General features: G+C 44.1%; 1 long non-coding RNA gene across 1 annotated transcript in view; it reads right to left on the minus strand.

The window, feature by feature from the left end:
• The window catches only part of LOC117282803, a 245,706-nt gene extending 231,279 nt beyond the window's left edge, over positions 1–14,427 (minus strand). The window contains exon 1 of the long non-coding RNA XR_004513684.1: positions 13,712–14,427. This is a non-coding gene — a long non-coding RNA (uncharacterized LOC117282803). The remainder of the gene's footprint in view (positions 1–13,711) is intronic.
• Between the last annotated feature and the right edge of the window lie 3,815 nt (positions 14,428–18,242).

Raw genomic sequence — 18,242 nt, forward strand, 5'->3', positions numbered from 1 at the left:
ACTTTTTACAGAAATTTCAAAAACATTCTGTAGTATTATTACAGGCTATACATAAACAGCTTTCCCAATCACGGTAGCCGCGCGGTCTAAGGCATAAACTGTCTTCGCTCGTTCGGACGCTGGAATCGTGGGTTCGAATTCGATTCAAGGCATGGATATTTGATGTGTGTATGCGTTTATTCTGTTTGTGTTGTCCTTTGTTTAGGAAGCAGCCTTGCGACGGGCTGATCACTCGTCCAAGGAGTCCTACAATATGACAAAAGTGATTACGTGACTGAATAAGACGCAGGGACGCTGAATGGGCTGGAAAAGCTACTGAAAAACGCACAAACAGCTTTAGCGTCTTAAAAATTTTCCGGACGGTTTCATCTAAAATATTTTGTTCCTGTCAATCGATTGCTAGGCAAACGACTTTAATATAGATGATGGTAGAATTATGGTATGGCTTCTACGAGTGATCTCACCTCTTCGATTATCAAAAGAGTAGCTACCGCAGAGAGTAAGCATCCAAAGACAGAGGTGTACCTCGCGTGGTTAACATTAATCTTTTGTCACCTGTTCATGTGCAATCTTTCTGCTAACCTTTTCAGCTGCTCTTTAACACGGACAAGAAACGATGAACAGTTATTTCATATAATGCAAGAAGTGAAATCATCTCAGTTTGTAAAATAATATTTACTTTACCAATCCCTTGCCAAATTAAACATAAGCTCATATAAGGATGAGTTTGAGTAAGACGGTTCGTCAGACTTGACATGAATGCCCTCACAACAAGGAGAGACAACAGAAACATGGGAAACATAAATACAAGTTATAGTATAGGTCTAGGTTCTGGTTATGAGTAATTTCGTATGGTGTGGGCCTAAGTACACAATTACAACCGCTGAAACGTTTCAAGCATTCATGCAAGAGAGGCATTTCTGCAAGACAGATGCTGTCCATTAAAGCGACATGAAGTATCCATTCTATAACCAATTTGCACAGTTTGTAGGCGGAAAACTCGACAGCGTCGGAATTTTAACTGAAACTAAAACAACGCAAACTGGTTCCTCGCTCGCGGAATTTCTTCTCCTCTTATTCTACCTTGAAGATGGAGGCGATGCGTTCCTCCGAAACGCAATTAACACAGTGTCTACAATAATGACCGAAGCCACGATAACAGAAGCACATCAGTTTCCTCAATTATAAACACCTGATGATGACCATATTGGTCGAAACATGTGGTGAAAACTTTTAAAAAGTTAAAAGTTATGTGATATGTAAAAATTTTAAAGTGAATGACTTTTATCATGTTTTATAAAAAGAGGCGTTGCACGTGAAACGGTGGAACTAGTGGCATTTGTTCTATTACATCTAATGATTAAGAAGATTACCACAACTGGTGAGTACTGTTTGTTACTCAGCACGAGAGCAGAGACACAGGCGCAGGCCAACTGTAACTGGTTTGGAGAGGAAATATAAAGACACTTGACTACAAACTAGTACAATGCCTTAACTCATACGGATAAAACTAAGTCACTGTATTATAAATAACAATTAATTTCATTATACACAGTCAAAGACAGAGACGAACAGGTCTATCTTTTGAGATATAACGCTGTGTACCCACTGAAAGTCAGCAGACATTTCGGGAGAATATGTCGCCTCCATCTTAGACCTGAAGATGTAGGCGATATGCTACTCCGAAACGTCGGTTGACTTTCAAAGCACTACATGGCGTCATATCCCAGGAGAAGGACCTGTACATACTGCCCACTGTGAGAACCTCAAATCCTGGAAAGACACAGATCTTCTCTCGGGTAACAGACAGTAAAGTCGTGACCTATTCCAACGTACTACCTGGACATTCGTCAGGAAAGGACTAGGAAATGTAACGTAGATCAGAGACGGGAGCATGGAGAATATACGTACACAGCGTTGTTGCTATACCAGCACGATCCATAAAAACTTGAATATACGGTATCTACTGTTAACTTTCCTAGAAAAACAAACAGGATACAGAAGAAAGCAGTTTCTGGGATTTGGCACCGTGTATATGTGGTGTTAACCGACGTTTCGGAGGAACGTATCGCCTCCATCTTCAGGGTAGAAGGAAAAATACAAGAAATCCGCAAGCGACTGCTTTTACTGGTTCTCACGGTCTCTTCGCTTGCGGATTTCTTATATTTTTCCTTCTACCCTGAAGATGGAGGCGATACGTTCCTCCGAAACGTCGGTTAACACCACATATACACGGTGCCAAATCCCAGAAGACTGCTTTCTTCATAGTCACCGCCGTGAAAGCTTCAAATCCTACAAACAGGATACAATTCTCTGGTTCGATCAGAAAACTGGTGTGCCCTCAAAACTGAATTTAACTGAAGTTACTCTTAACAGCATTTGCGTGAAGTGGCCAAATAGACTAAAGTGGAGTTTCTGAGAGTGACCGAGGGCATCTCGTGCGTATCCCCACCTCTGTGAATGTCCTTTAAATAAAATACAGGGTATACACAAAAGAATGGCGCGGTTTCAAAAGTTAATAAAAAATTTATTTATCAACTTACACGATTACAATATGCACTGTCAGATACGGCAACTGTCCAAGTTTCTCATGCGCTAATTAGAAACCTCAAATGTGTGCACACTGGATCACACGGCACACATCCACACGGTAATCAAACTCTGCTGCAAATGGAGATAACAACCTTCTCCCTTGGCCACCCCGTTCACCAGATCTTACACCGTGCGATTTATTTCTTTGGCGGTTCGTTAGAGACAGCGTTTATGTACCACCATTGCTCACGTCCATCCATGGACTTCGTGATCGGATAGCGCATGCGCTGCAGGCCATTATAGCGGACATGCTGCACTGGGTCTGGGATTAGTTTGATTACCGCGTGGATGTGCGTCGTGTGACCCAGGGTGCATACATTGGAGGTTTCTAATTAGCGCATGAGAAACTTAGAGAGTTCCCGCATCTGACAGTGTGCGTTGTGACCGTGTAAGTTGAGAAATACATTTTTTTATTAACTTTTGAAACCGCACCTTTCTTTTGTGTATACCTTGTACATAAAAAGTATATTTAAGGTCACTGAACTTCACAAACACGCAAATTACACAGTGTAACTTACAGAATACCGATAAGTGCAACTATTATTAGTGGCGGCTAAGCGAAATACGTATACGTGTTGCACGGGAGGCAACAGAGACATGTAACTGGCCATCGCTGTTAAGGGGTTCTGCAGCACAGCCTATGAGGTCTGCGGGCGTCACGGCGGTGAATATTTCTATTGTAGAAAGCAGTCTTCTGGGATTTGGCACCGTGTATATGTGGTGTTAACCGACGTTTCGGAGGAACGTATCGCCNCCAGAAGACTGCTTTCTTCATAGTCACCGCCGTGAAAGCCTCAAATCTTACATTTCTATTGTAATCTTCTGGGTTGTGAACGGAGAAATTCGTGGAGGTAGGCCTAGGCCCACTGGGGCTGTAGTGAGAAGGAAAAAAAAAATCTTCTGGGTTATGTTTGAGCGGAATTTGCTGTCTCAATTTTCCGGTTAGAAATAATTTCAACCTTTAGGATGGAGACAGAGTGTACCTCCGAAATGTTGATAATCACTTAGGAGATTATATAGAGATCACGATCTGAATGCTGCAGCAGCGGAAGGTTAACACGAAATACAAGGCAACGAAAGCACGATGGTCACTTCAAGATATTCCTGCATTTTCGGAAACGGCTTCCCTCTAAAATCCCTCTGTTATGTAACGCTGCGGGAGGTGACGTCTATGCAAAATACTTCATAATGACCCATCTCAATGTCACGATACACTGGACACAATGAACCGTTAAGCAAAGAAATATTAGACGCAAAGGGAAAGGTAAAGTTGTCCTCTGCTCCAACTAATTAAGCACTACGCCATGAAGGTGTATGGGGGAGTGGATTTATAGACCCACTTTTTCTTCATCTCTGCACTAGTTTGAGGTGAGTGCTGAGCTTCACGTCCCGGCCACTTTACCACCTGGGAAAGACACCGGTACCCATTGGATAAGAGGTCGGGTGGACGGCATGGGGAAGGGAAAGTTCTTTATCCTAGTGGGACTCGAACACGAACCTCTCGGTCGTCCAGCCCGTAGCCAGTAGCTATACCGACTACGCTATCGCACTTTCGCCGGGGGTAAAACGGCAGGGGCGTAAAGCTGACCACTCACCTCCAACTAGTACCGAGGTCAAGAATACATGGATGTATACATTCACTTCCCCATACGTCTTCATGGCGTAGTGCTTAATTAATTAGGCTCAAGGACAATATTAGGGTTTTCCTTGAAAAAGGAAACAAAAAGCGGTTTTATTTCGTGCGACCTTGACAATGGGTATTGTTTGAGAGAGGAACTCGGCCTCTCCCTAAGGGAAGAAGACAGAATGACAGTGCTTGAGAACAGTGAAATTTATATTAAAATGGGAAAGAACAGCAGATGTTAATCGATTATTCGAAAAAAAAATACGACAATTAAGGACGCGGACGATGTGGACCCATCAATCGATCAAATGTAGCAGAGCTGTAAATACTTGTACCAGGCCTACGTACTAAATGCTGATAGTGCTACAGGGAATGCTGGGGGCAAGAAATATGAGCCATTTTCAAGACGTAAACGACCATTTACAAGGACAAATAAAATTCATTTAAGACTATTCTGAAACAGTAATTTGTGATGATGGCGAGACCGTCCTAAAAGAGAGGAAGATATACTGGGAAAGACTGAGTTCGATTTCCCATTATGCTCTTCAGCCAGTAACATAAACTCAGGTCGGTTAAGTTTCCAGGAAGAAATGTAAACAGCGGTCGGAACGGTCGAGTTGCGAGCATCAACTACAGTTCCTTAGCGACTGGAACATTATTCAGCGTAGGCCCCATCAGTGCTGTGTCCTCTTTCCTCATCAGGATAACAGTCACCATCCAGATGGATATGCAGTTGAAAACATGCATAATATTAAGTCGCCCATACATTTAAACTCCTGATCACAGCGCGGTGTAAGGCATGAACCGTTTTTCACCCGCTCGAACACTTGGATCGTGAGTTCGAATCTCACTCGAGGCATGGAGGTCTGCGTGCGTTTACTCCGTGCTTGTCTTGTTCTGTGTGTATGTAGCAGCCTTGCGAGGGGCTGAGCCCCCGTCCAAAAAAGTCCTACCGACTGTGTGTAGATTAAGAAATTGAAAAGGCGGATAAGGTCCACAAGGGCTGTTGAGAAATAGATACATTTAAACTGAGGGTTCGATTCCTGGTTTTGTAACTGATGTTTGCGTTTTTATGTGCTCTAATAAGATGCCTTGGGATGGACTTATCCTCATTTAAGGAGTTCTACAGTGTGCATAAGGTGTTCATTGTCTCAGAAGAAAGTCTGGGCCAAGAGACCAAAGAATGTACGCGAAAAAAAAATGGCAGAACTCAGTATTCCGGGTTGTCAGCCCAATAAATTTACTGAGTTATATCGTGTAGAGAATGGAGAGTAGATCTGGGAAATTTACACGAAGTCAAATGAGATGAAAAGTTCATCACCAATGATCACCATGTAAGGGCGCCAAAACTGGCGGAAACAGACGTCTCATGGTACTATTCCAACATTAGCTTACAGATAAAAATAAAGGGTAAAGCTATCCCTGTAAAAGGCCGTGGAGGCCCATAGGGGCGTGAGACGCTGAGGGTCCCACATTAACTAGACAATCGGCTCACAGGTGGCGGTAAGGTTGTCAGCCTTACGCGCCGGCCGCCCTTAACCCACAGGAAGATTTCTAGTATTCATTTCTGTTAGAGGTTGAGTCGACCCCAGGGCCAAAGTGCGTCTGGAAGGATTACGCAAATTGAAAAATCCAATGACCTCATCGGGAATCGAACTCGCGATCCTCCGGCTTGTAGCATAGTGCCTCAACCAACTACGCTACCGCGTGCCAGCTTTACAAATGCTGAAAGGAATCACTAAGATCCTCAGTCATGAAAGATGATAACACGACAAATCGTGGCACGTAACCCCAGTGCAAGTTGAGAGTGCCACATACACAAACCCCTGCTGGCAGGTAAAGTAAAGGTGTCCCTATGCCCGACACCATGAAGACGTATGGGGATTGTAGATATAGCTGCACCATTCGTCACCTAAGCCACAGATGGGGTGTGGTCAGTTTCAGGCCTCGGCCGCTTTACTCCTGGGAACTGCCTCCCACTTCTTATTTGAAAGGGGGCTGGGTGGGCCCAGAGCTGTTTTGGACGCCGTGGAGAAGAGAGAAATCTTTTCTCCTGCCGGGAATCGAACCCCGGGCGCCCATCATGTAGACTATCACAATACAGACTGAGCTATCCTCCATCCCCTTGCTGGTAGAGGCTATGTAAAGAGGCCCTATGCGTAATGAAACACATGAAGACGCATGGTGTAGTGATGGTATAGGTCCAAGCCCTATCAGTCTTCTGACCCTTCTGACTACCCGGACGTGAATGGTCAGCTGCAGGCTCCAGTCACTTCAACCCCAGGAATAGTGCTTCAACCCCCGTAGAAATTTAATAGGAGGCTAGGGTGGGGCCACAATCGGTTAAAACAGCAGTCGCTACACCGACTCAAAATATCCCGGTTCCTTATCCAAAAACATATGAACATACACTTTAGTCGATAATGGTAAATAATTTTCAGCATAATATTTCAAGACAGAACAGGTTCACTCCAAATTCCGTGCAAACATTTTGAAATAATTTTGTTGGGGGCAAAAACTGACCACAGAAGTTCCCCAATAAACATATGGCAAGAATATTTGAATTCGTGCCGTTAACAGTGGCCTTTGGAACACGAAGTTCGTCAAATACATACGTAACATTGAAACTAACTGCGTTTCCAGCACAAAGACAATCGGGTAAATGACGTTCAGGGGGAACAAATGTTGTTAATAATATGAAACCCATGCATATTCTGCAGGAAAAATACAGTTCCTAACGTTAGAGTAAGCGGTGACAGTAGTTACCACTGTATTTTAAAAGGTCAAAGGGCATGCTGAGTAGATTCTCTCTGAAAAGTTTTAAGTTAAGAGCAAATAGTTTGTATTTGAACCCATCATAAACCATCCTGCCATGGGAAAATGGCGTGTTTTATTCCATAGACCATGCTTGGTGTTAATATTCCTTTATACTTGCATACAGGTCTCGCCTGCCATTAGTTATAGCAAAGTAGGAAATAAATTACAACTGCAAAATATCTCTTACATATTCACGGTACAAGGCGACCTTCAGCGAGCAAGATTACAACTGAATACTTCACATACAAGCAAGGACGAAAAAACTTCTGCTAATGGCTTAACTATTCACTTTTCTTTTTTTGCAACTCTGGTAGATCGGCAAGAGCTAGAAGTAACCATTCTGCTAGGCCGCGCCATAGCTCAAGCGGTTAGTCGCTGGCTTCCCACCGCGGCGGCCCGGGTTCGATCCCGGGTCTAGTCAAGTGGGATTTGTTGTGGACAAAGTGGCGTTCGAGCAGGTTTTCTCCGAGTGCTTCGGTTTCCCCTGCCAATCTTCATTCCACCAATTGCTCCACAATCACCCTCACCTATCATCTGGGGCGGGTACTATAGACCAGAAGTGGCCGCAGTACAAGGGACTTAGTCCCACCCCACTAGCAATAAAAACATAATACTTATTGAGACGAGCCCTTCTTGAGGAGAAGCCAAATCTGCAGTTACTCAAGAATTTCCTGTTATTTTATGGAACCTGAAGGTTCATTACCGTGTTTACAAGACCCCTCCACTGGCCCCTTTCCAGAGCCAGATCAATCCAACCCATCCCATCCCATTCTATCTCTCTAAGATCCATTCTAATATTGTCCGCATCTACGCCTTGGTCTTCCCAGTGGTCTCCTTCCTTCTGGTTTTCATACCAATAATCTACATGCATTCCCTTTCTCCCCAATTCGTGCTACATGCCCTGACCACCTCATCCTCCTTGACTTGATCATTCTAATTATACTTTGAGAAGAGTACAAGTTATGAACCTCCTCATTATACAGTTTTCTCTAACCTTCTGTCACTTCATTCCTCTTCGGTCCAAATATTCTCCTCAACGCCCTGATCTCGAACACCCTCAGTCTATGTTCCTCCCCTAATCTTTCCTTAAGACTATTTTAATTTTATGTAAGCGCAACAGAAAACACACAGTTGTTGCTGTTGCGAGGCTGGTAAGATCAGGTCTGTGGGTCGACTTCTGTTCCCTTTCTGGTGTAACGGGTTCCAGAGACCACTGACTGTCCGCCACAAGTTCTCCATTCATGTCATGGCGCTTCGGACATTCCATATAACTAGCCATAATCAGGATATGTTCATCATGCACTCCCCAATAGCATGAATCGTGAGATATTCAACATTCTAACTACGCCGGTGATTCATATCAATATTATGTTGGACACTGCCCACTGTGTCACGTAACGTTTGATGTAGAGGCTCTACTCTCCTCGCGTTTGTTTGTTACTTAACGAAGCTACCTGACGTTTGGGAGTTGCTCCTACCTTCGTCTTGTTTGTGTGTTATTTAACGATGCTGTCGGTAAGTTGGACTACACAGTGTCGAATATGCGTTCCCAGAAGACAGCCTGACATTAAATAAATCTTCTGTGAGCTGTTAGCTTATTAGCCTAGTATTAAAATTGTCCCACCTACCGTTACTAACCTCAATATAAAGTCAACAGGCTTGTCAGTATACTGAGAATCACCTGAAGAAGGGAGTGTGATTAATTTCCTAAAGATCGTGTATATCAAACGGAATGTACAATTAATTTTTTTAATTCGCTTAGTTGGGGTTGGAGTCCAGCTGGGTCCACTCGGCACGGCGGCCACTGACTGGCCTACTGTAGCCTGCCCCGGGTGATTGTTATGATGGAGAATTTGGTGGAATGAAGATTGGCAGGGGAAACCGAAGGACTTGGAGAAAACCCGCCCCAGCGCCACTTCGTCCACCACAAATCCCACTTGACAAGACCCGGGACCGAACCCGGGCGGCCACGGTGGGAAGCCAGCGACTAACCGCTTGAGCTATGGCGCGGCCTAAATGGAATGTGTCTCAGACCCCAAGAAATGGGCAATGTCCATCATAATATCGGCGTAATGAATCAAACAGTCACGAAAGCTTGGAGACTGCTTTAGAACCTGTCACCGTAAATTCGTCTCATGCTGGATATAATTTCTTAATAAAAAAGTAAAAAAGTAAGAAAAGCTAACCCTGTACCAAGCCGTGAAGGCTCGTACGGTTGTGAGATGTTGAGGGACCCACATTATCTAAACAATCGGCTCAAAGATGGCGGTAAGGTTGTCAGCCTTACGCGCCGGCCGCGCTTTACTCCCCAGAATACATTTATTTCCTCGTAACAAGTAATTACCAGAAAGCATCGTGATGATTGAAATAAAGAGTTCCCATAATTCTTATCCACCGAATTAAGAGTGAACATAAAGCACAATTTGAAAGAAAAGCTTAGTGTCATGGAAGTTTACGGTGCACCCTGTAGAGAGGAAGGGTCGAATCACGACGTGTGGAGAGAAAGGACGCACAGCAAATTTCATTTGGGGGTATGACTTTCGTATACGGGAATCGCGTGTGGATTCTCAGGAACTCTAATTTTGCAACTCTGTCTGTTCACCATACTGCACAATGAACGGTTCGCTCCAATGAGAAACACTTCCAAGAAGTTGCCACCACTCAATCCGTCTAAACAAATTCTTTCCGACGTGGCCGATCACATGGTTCCAACACTTGCATACAGCTATAAACTAGGGCGGAGAATTTTCTGCACAGTTGTCCCAGAATCTGAACTTCTCTTCTAGCACGGCGGGCGGATTTCCGAAGACTGTGCCGAAAAGCCTCACGAACTTCTATGACTGCTCAGCGTATACAGAATGTATATTCTCACCCTTAAAGTGTTCCGTCTAGTGCCTCACGGACTCTACTACAGGTACTTGTCCTCTGCTTTCCGGATGTTTACGTCTTTCACTTCAATCATGGATTTCAGTTCACAGCACAACACACATACGGCTTTCCGTTGCGGCGACATTTTGCGTTTCTGTTTCATATTCCTCCAACAGCGACACTACCGGTAAAAAGTTGTACCTGTGCTTAAGCAATTACGCACCGCGCCACGAAGACGTATGGGGGACTGGAGGTATAGCTCCACCATTCATGACCTGGACACTAGATGAAAAGTGCCACTACTGGTTACATTGTAAACTTGCATGAAACTGTCTTGAGCCGTTTCTGATCACCCCGAACCACTTTATGACATTTAATGTACTTTGTGCTTTATATCTGTCTACAATGTTGTGAATAAATTTTGGTTAACCTGTACAAACCTACAGTATCGGTGATTGGTGAAAATGAGTCGAAGTGTAACGCCAGCGTATTAAAGGCGCATACAAAACTACAACAAGATTAAAACAAACGTAACATTTGTCGGATGACGGGCCGTTTCATTAAAAGATGTAAAATATGGCTATATATCTATGTAATTCATTCAGAATAAACTTGTTATTCTTTTATCCGCTCCTCCATTACCCTTATTCGGGTTTCGAGGTTTCTTTTATTCTTTTAATAATTTCACAATCGGTAGGACTCCTTGGACGAGTGATCAGCCCGTCGCAAGGCTCCACCTAAACACAGGACAACACATACACACACCAAACATCCATGCCCTGAGTGGGATTCCAAACCACGATCTCGGCTTCCGAGCAAGCGAAGACAGTGTTTGCCTTAAGGGGCCCATACACGTAAGAGTCCGGCTCGGCGAGCTTGACTCGGGAGCCGCGCTCGGATTAATTTCACCACAAACGCATGAGCTGACTCCCAACTTTGCGACCCACACAAGGACGAGGTTGGCTCATTGGAACCGGATTCGCGAGCCAGACTAGTACGTGTATGGGCCCCCTTAGTCCCTCCAGGCAAACATTCGGACAGAACCTGGAATTAGGCCACGACCGCTTCCTTCCACAACCTTCTTCCATTTCATTGTTCACTATCGTTCAACCATCTCAAATTAAGCCACGACAGGTTCCTTCCAAAACCCTCCCAATTAATTACTGGACAATCACCCCACCGCTCGACCCCATACAGCACGAGATACTGACACTGTCGTTAAGCAAACCACAAAAAAATCAAAGATAAATAAAATTTACACCGACGTCACGGGTAAGTGGGCAGCTTCGCATTCCGTGGATGTTGAGCTGAATACTTGGTCAGGAGGGCGACTAACATTACTGAGATGTACTGTGGTTTTCATAACCCCCCCCCCTCTTCAAAGGAAGTGAGGGGGTGCTGCTTCAAATTCAGCCATCACTGCTTCCTTTCACGACCCTTCCAACTGACCGGTCACTGCCTATTTCAACTGATACTGAGCTGTGGAATTAAGTACTATCCGGTAAGGCGACAGAGTGGCATAGAAAATAAAACAAAAGCAATTAAATCACAGCAAGAGCATACTAAATCACAGAGAAGAAGAAAACATAGACGAAGACCGCGCCATAGCTCATGCGGCTAGTCGCTGGCTTCCCACCGCGGCGGCCCGGGTTCGATCCCGGGTCTGGTCAAGTGGGATTTGTGGTGGACAAAATGGCAATGAAGCAGGTTTTCCACCAATTGCTACACAATCACCCTCACCTATCATCTGGGGCTGGTACAATAGGCCAGAAGTGGCCGCAGTACAAGGGACTTAGTCCCACCCCATTAGCACTAAAAGAAAACATAGACGAAGATACATGAAACTATGTGCCTCCACAGCCTGTTCCGTATTCAGTATTGAGGGGGTGGGTTTCCCCCATGCACTTAGACCGGTTACTGGTCCACAGCCTGTTACAGGGATAGCTATACTCTTTTTTTATCAACACGAGACACTGAATCCAAACTGGATTTACCACCAGCATGCTAACGTTAATTCTTGAGACGAAAAAATTTTATTTTTAAGCTGTAGGAGGGGGTGAGACAGAGACCCTTGTTACTGCGGCTTTAAACGGGTGTAATGTACTAGCCTCTGAACATGAATGCTTGCGTTCCCATGCAGAGAAATCTGCAACATAATTTCAGAAAACTATTTTTGTTATCACGCTGTAACATGGGGTAGACGCATTTCTTCACCACAGTAATTATATAACACGCCAAGATTACGTAATTACTGTCGTCACGATGCCACTGCTTTTCTAATCTGGAAATAAGTACTTCTGACTCGAACCCATGCAGGTAGCAGCAAAATTAACCATCTTCCCGGGGTTCTCTCTCCAGGAAGAACATTTTTGGCTTTGTCAATTCTTTCTATTGTGAGCTATTTGGGAGAAACAAAGGACAGTCGAACAGATGATCTTTGGCTATCTTATACGTGTATATGTAATGGGGAACTGAAGTGGTGAGAAATGGCAGGGGAATATCTAAGTATTCCGATAAAAACGTACCCCAACACCACTCTCCATAACAAAACCAACACAGAACACTCTGGAACTGGGTCGAGACCGCCAGGATAAGAAGCAGGCGACTGACCGCCAGAGATTCCCAGCGCGGAGGCCCGAGTTCAATCACAGGTCAAGAAATATGGGATTCATGGTGGAAAAAGTGCCAGTAGGGCAGGTTCTCTCTGAGTAGTTCACTTTCCTTCGGCAATTCTCATTCTACAGAATGTTCCATATGTACCTACCATCCGGGGTTGGTACAATATGCCAAGTACCAGCCGGCGTCCTGAGTGGACTCAGTTTCACCCAATTCAAAGAATAAAGAAAACGCGTTACGACATGGCCTTCATAAGAACGAAGTCTCTGGTAGTCGAACCCGAAGGATCAACAAAACAGATACCGAAGTTACAAACTTCAGACGCGATTCTAAACCAGTTGCTTACAACCTCAAAACATATTCCCCCAAAAGCAATTTTATTGTTCGCCTATCATCTACTTCTAGGTCTTCTACGTGACTGATTTCCAAGAGGATTATTCACCGAACGTTTGTATGAATTCTCAGTGCCATCCATTCGTGCAACTACGGCTTATATCACTACTCTTGTAACAGTTAACCCGAAGGGATCACGAAATTCCTCGTTACGTAATATCGCAAGTTGCGATCTTTCTTTGCCGTTCTTCCTTCGCACTACTCTCCTGAGCATGTTGCTTTCAAATACGTGAAGAATCATGTTTCAGGTACATGCAGACGATAAGAGGACATGCCACAATCTTAAACATCGACACGAAATTCCAGTTACCACACGAAGAAAAAATTAAGACCAAACATACTGCAGTTCCCAGGGTTATGATGATAAGAGTACCTTGAAGATGGACGAAGTGTTTTTCTCTGAAACATCTACCACGCGACTATACGGTGTCATAACCCACAAGACTACAACATGTCTCTTCACTGTAGTTCAAATCTCATACAAGATCTTCCTCTGAAATGCTAGGAAACATACAACTATACGGTGTCATAACACAAGACCACAACAAGTATCTTCACCGCAGTGCAAATCTCATACAAGATCTTTCTCTGAAATGCTAGGAAACATACAACTATACGGTGTCATAACACAAGACCACAACAAGTATCTTCACCGCAGTGCAAATCTCATACAAGATCCTTCTCTGAAATGCTGGGAAACATACAGCTATACGGTGCCATAACACAAGACCACAACAAGTATCTTCACCTCAGTGCAATCTCATACAGTACCACCAATGATGGCACGAACTCAGTACTCACCTTGTAGAGGTACTGATCGAACATGCGGCAGACGTCTACATCCGTTCCCATGCAGTACGTGGCCTCCATAGTCTCACAAGAGCCGATAAGTTGAGTCAACGTAGCTAATGGATTGCTCGTCGTAGTGGCCGTTGTTAATGATGTTCCACAGACGGGCGATAACAACAGGTCTCTCACACGAAATCTTGTTAAGTCTTGGGAGCAAGGAGCTGTTCCAAGACAACCTTGGTGCCGCAAACGTGGGGTGCTACTTGCGGTGTCAAACCGGGGAACTAACACACAAAAACACTTGCTTTATTGCTACTGTTAACACAGATCACTGTCCGCTGACCAGATTTCTAGTCTGCACTAATGCTGTAACAGACATAAGTTTGGTTCATGGTTTCTGTCATTTGTATTTACACCCTGGAACGGCGCGCAATTTTTAAATTTGACAGTTCTTAGACTTGTACCCAGAATGATGAAGTATACAAGGTTTAACACTTTGAGATTCCAGTTCTCGTAGTCCAAGGCTCTGTGAGGTGACTGGTCCTGATTAAAGAGATTTCAAAAGCAGGTAAATCCGGCGTTTTGAGACGCCCGCGTGGAATTTCTCCTCCTCCTCTGACGATCCTAGCTCGACCACGCTGCTCTTGCAAGTAGTGAGCCGTCAGTAGAGTCCCATCAGCCACCGCGAGGCGGAGACGGCAGCGGTAACGGCGTTCCCAACTTGCCTCTCTTCGGATATCCCCCCCACTATCGTCCCCACTCCCACTTCTCTTCATAACAGACAACCCCCCACTCTCTTTCTCTCACACTGCACAGGAAAAGAAACTTGCTCCCCCACTACCATTATTGTAACCTGTATAACTATCTCTTTCAGCCAGCACCCCTCAAAACTGCGCACAACTCTTCAAAATGAAACTGTCCCGCGCCGATTTCAATCTCAGTATCAGTTCAAAAAAATTAATAACCAAGCAACAGACGTATTTTAAATTGTATTTTCCCCTCCGAAAAATGAACGAAAAAAATGACAGGTCACATTTAATTGTATCATTTTCCAATCAGTATTTAAAAAATACAATGAGTCGTAGCTAATTTACATAGCCCCACCACTGACACTAGGTATACAGTTCATCAAAAATTCCATTTAAATTCTAATTAATTTTTACCCGAGTAAACATATTATAAAACAATAGCAATTTTTGTATAGACAACTATGACCCTTTACTCCGTAGCCGCACCAATTGCCCTTGGAGCTCTTTCGTCGGCCTCGCTGGAATAACTGAGAGTAAATTCCTCTGTTGGAACAGTGATCACAGTCAACGAAGACAATGCACTTATACGTCTGATGGATGTGTCTGCGGCAGAGCTGCCTGTTTACACGTCTCTTGTGACACCTGAGGTTCTCACGGTGGATAACTCAAGAACTGTTTTCTGGGATGTGATACTGTGTACACGTTTCGGAGGGAAGTAATGCTGTGCTCAGGGCCGAAAAGAATGGTCGGCAAGCAAAGCAACAAACTGCAAACACAGCTTAGCAAGAAGCAAGCCGCGACTTTGCTGGTTGCTTAGCTTGCTTACTTTCGACCAGCAGCATGTTCCTTCCAAACGTCAGTAATCTTCCGGACTACACGACGTCACCTCCCAGAAGACTGTACTTTTTACTTCTATTCTTCATCGATTAATAGAACAAATATTTAGATTGTGTTCCTCAGGGGATGAAACAGTGCAGTCTTGTATGTGGTTACAAAAATTTCGGGGGAACCTATTGCCTTCATCTTCATGATGGAACAAACTATAATTCTCGCACAGAACATACAGTAGAATGAAAGGTACTAATCCCTGACGGGTCTGGTCAAGTGGGATTTGTGGTGGACAAAGTGGCACTGGGGTATGTTTTCTCCGAGTACTTCGGTTTCCCCTGCCAATCTTCATTCCACCAATTGCTCTATAATCACCCTCACCTATCATCTGGGGCTGGTACAACAGGCCAGAAGTCGCCACAGTACAAGGAACTTAGTCCCACCCCACTAGCAATAAAGAAAAATACTAATCTCTGAAGCACTGTACTCCGACATGGAGGTTGGGCTTCCTGAACAGCAGGAATCTACTGCATAGAGCACGACTATTTTCCTTGGAAAGCGCTACATATACTTAAGAGTCAATCGAAGACGGAATAAAGAAAGTAAATGAACGACCATCCTAACGTCTTTAGAAGAATCAAAGGCTCGTTTGAATACGGAGAACTTCGGTTCTAGCACGGCGATTCTAAACTCAGATAAGTCGAAAACCTCTCAAGAGTTCCCAGAACTTAAATTCTTCTTGGAAAGCCCAATGCATGTTCCTGTCTATCAAACTGCCGGATACAATGAAACACAGATCACAAACCTTACCACATCCTTCTTTCTGCTTTAGCCTTATGGGATTTAGCATGCTCAGACCACTTCATTGCGTTGGCTAAATATTATAGTTGAACTGTCAATAGGCAACGTCTCATAACCCTATGGGCCTTCATGGCCTGTTACAGGGATAGCTTTACTTTTTTACAGTGGAAAGTATGAGGTCTACATCCAAGTATGGGGTACGTGTAATGACAGCAATTTATTAGGACAATCACAAATCACACTCCCCTCCTTCTCAAAAGAACATTTTATCGAATTGGACGAAAGAGGAACATAGGATTTGAGGTCCTCACAGCGGTGGTGATCAGCAGTTCTGTCTTCTGGGATATTACGCTGTGTAGGCCGTTGAACAGGATAAAACCAATGGAGATAGTCTGTTGAAAAACAACCGACGTTTCGGATAAACATGTCGCCTCCATTTTCAGCGTCGAAGAAAAATCCAAACAAGAAACCAGCGTGGAGGTCGCAAGCAGATCCTGCTTACTGTCTCGTACAGAAATGCAGGTTGCATCATCCTCTCTAGGTCAAGGGCGAGGGAATGGCATCAGGTGGCCATATTCCATAGTCCCTTGGAACTGTTATGGGATACGATCAGACAGCAAAGCAATGAGTGAACAGCACTGTTCTGAGACTTCGGACACAGAAGAACACAGTGGACCACATGTGCATATCCACACCACACCGGGTACAAATATTATCGACTTGTCTTTATCTAGTAAACATCTTTATTTTTCAGAACACAACGTTTCTGGATTCTGTCTCCTTCTTCAGGTAAAATCTACTCAGCTGGGCAAAACTGACAGAGCTAGTCCCTATCTCCGGACCACATTTTTAGATCTTATTCACACTAAACAAATTTGACTGTTCGCTGGCCATTCTACAGTTGTCACTGAACTTGATGTCTACATTAGGGGTCAACCATTCTACAGTTGCCACTGAACTTGAAGTCTACATTAGGGGTCAAGAGCATGTATACAAAATTTGATGCAGTCCTGCGAGAAAGAGACAAACTGTACAGACCTACTAAAGGATAACATTAAGGAAAGCGCCTGGTTGCGGTAATGTGAACTCAATATGGATGGCTCAGAATGTCGGTAGGTGGATTTTGCTACCATCGTACTGAAACTTTCGCTCCGTAACACCAGAGTAATCCAAGTGATGCATACTTTGTTACACTTAGTTGTAGTGCATAAATGAATTAGATGGTCAATCCGTCTACGTAAGCAATATACGTGGCATATTGTTCATCGTTTTTCCCTGACGTCGGCTATCGCTGCGTCCCTTAAGAAGACGCCTTCCCCTTAAGCTTAGTAACTATTATACAATCTTCCGTTTTAATTAGAACTGAAAGACCTAAAGGGAGAAGGCTACTTGGAAGATCTAAGGGCAGATGGGGGAATAATATTAAAATAACTCTTAAACAGTGTATGAGAGCGTTGACTCGATTAATCAGGCTACGGATAGGAATGAAAGGCGGGTTCCAGCGAGCAAGATTCAAGCCACTGGGTTCCATAAAAGGAGGGGAATATATTGACCAGATCAGCGATTGCAAGCTTGTCAAGCAGGACTGTACTCCATATGTTGTAACCCTTACGAAGTGCGGAATTAGTGTTAAAGCATTGTCGGTCCTCTCAAGCTCAGAAGCGAAGGGGAGCAGTCGATCTGCTGGACGAAGAAGATTGCCAGTGTTAGACAGAGGCGAGGCAGTGAGGCCACCAGAAGAATCGATACAAGCCCCCTCGACTCGCTACTGAATTATGTAACTCACGTTTAACGAATTTAACGGCAGCGACACCAATAAAGCTTGTTTAATCTAACTCCGCAGTACAAAATGGCGACGGTGGTATTATGCTATATATAATATAAGATGAAGAAGAGAACAAAGAAGAGCAATGATACTGTCGCCTCTTCCTTTGTCATTTGAGCCAAGGGCTCGAACACTTGCAACGGTTAATGGAGTCCGAAACAATGGCGATGTCTCTGATCTCAACTGCAGAAATTACAATGAGCTAAACGAAATTCAATTTGAAATATAAAACATAATTCGAATACAATATCTCCAACCTCAAAACGAAGGGTGTAAGGCAGGAGATCACAATACACGCCCGAGGTGCCACCATGCCAGTTAACTTAACGCATAGCATATA

This window comes from Cryptotermes secundus, unplaced genomic scaffold (assembly GCF_002891405.2).
Source record: "Cryptotermes secundus unplaced genomic scaffold, Csec_1.0 scaffold248, whole genome shotgun sequence".
NCBI lineage: Eukaryota > Metazoa > Arthropoda > Insecta > Blattodea > Kalotermitidae > Cryptotermes > Cryptotermes secundus.